Source organism: Gossypium hirsutum, chromosome A04 (genome assembly GCF_007990345.1).
Source record: "Gossypium hirsutum isolate 1008001.06 chromosome A04, Gossypium_hirsutum_v2.1, whole genome shotgun sequence".
NCBI classification, from domain to species: domain Eukaryota; kingdom Viridiplantae; phylum Streptophyta; class Magnoliopsida; order Malvales; family Malvaceae; genus Gossypium; species Gossypium hirsutum.
Window position 1 is genome coordinate 70,697,243 of NC_053427.1, and position 1,329 is coordinate 70,698,571.

Below are 1,329 nucleotides of genomic sequence, written 5' to 3' on the forward strand. Positions count from 1 at the left end.
TCCATGTTGTAGCCATAGGGTTGGTATTCCGAATGGCTTGTTCCACCTCCACTTGCTTCGCACTGCATTACTGGGTGAACCTGTGAAGAACTAAGGAAACCATCAATTTTGTTATTCAAGAGTTCTACCTGATTAGAGAGCATGGTGACCGAATCGACGTTATAAACATTGGTTATTTTCATTGGCTTTGATCTCATGACTTGCCACTAGTAGTTATTCAATGAAATTTCTTCTATGAACTCATAAGCATCTTTAGGTGTTTTATTATTGATGGTTCCACCAGCAGCTGCGTCAACCATTTTTCGAGTCGAAAGATTTAGGCCATTATGGAATGTTTGAACCTGAAGTCAAAGAGGTAACCCATGGTGAGGGCACCTTCTTAGTAAGTCCTTGTATCTCTCCCTTGCATCGTAGAGTGTTTCTAAATCCATCTGCACAAAAGAAGAGATATCATTACGTAATTTAGCCATTTTAGCCGGCGGAAAATATTTTAGTAAAAATTTTTTGGTCATTTGTTCCCAAGTAGTAATTGGCCCTCGTGGTAACGAGTTCAACCACTGTTTAGCTTTGTTCCTTAATGAAAAAGGGAATAACCGAAGACGAATGGCATCATCAGAAACGCCATTAATTTTAAATGTATTGTATAGTTCCAAATTTTGCTAAGTGAGCGCTAGGATCTTCATCCTGCAAACCATCAATTTGAACAAATTGTTGTGTCATTCGAATAGTGTTAGGTTTTAGTTCAAAATTATTTGTAGCTACAGCAGGTCTAACTATGCTTGATTCAGTTCCTGTTAAAGAAGGTTTAGCATAATCATTCATAGTGCATGGAGCAGGATTCTGATTAACAGCAATTGCACGAGGTAGCTGATTGTCTTAGTTTTCAACCATCTCTTCAGTTGGGGGTTGAGTATCATCCTCTTACTTGTTCTCTATATATCTTAAGCTTCGTCTTATTTGTCTTTGATGTCTGCGAACTGTGTGATCGATTTCTTCGTCAAAAAGTAGTGGTCCTAACGGGTTTATTCTAGTCAGAAACTATAAAAACCTGCCAAGAGAAAGTAAATTAATAAATAATAATAAATAAATAAATAAATAAAATTAATTTCCAAGAAAAATAAATGGCTAAAGTAATAAAAATTGAGTGTTCCTAATATCTTAGTTCCCCGGCAACGGCGCCAAAAACCTGATCACTTGATTTCGTGATAGGTTTTAAATATTTATAATTAATCGTTCTTGAAACTAACTATTATCGCGATGTAGGCAAGTGTACCTATCGAACAGTAGTATAGTTTTAGCAAGATCGGATTGTCGAACCCAAAGGAACTA

At 36.4% G+C, this 1,329-nt stretch overlaps 1 non-coding gene across 1 annotated transcript; it reads left to right on the plus strand.

The window, feature by feature from the left end:
- The first annotated feature begins 357 nt into the window (after positions 1–357).
- LOC121228578 (small nucleolar RNA R71) lies at positions 358–464 on the plus strand. Its single transcript, XR_005926154.1, has one exon. It is a non-coding gene; the product is annotated as a small nucleolar RNA R71 (small nucleolar RNA).
- The last annotated feature ends 865 nt before the right edge of the window (positions 465–1,329 follow it).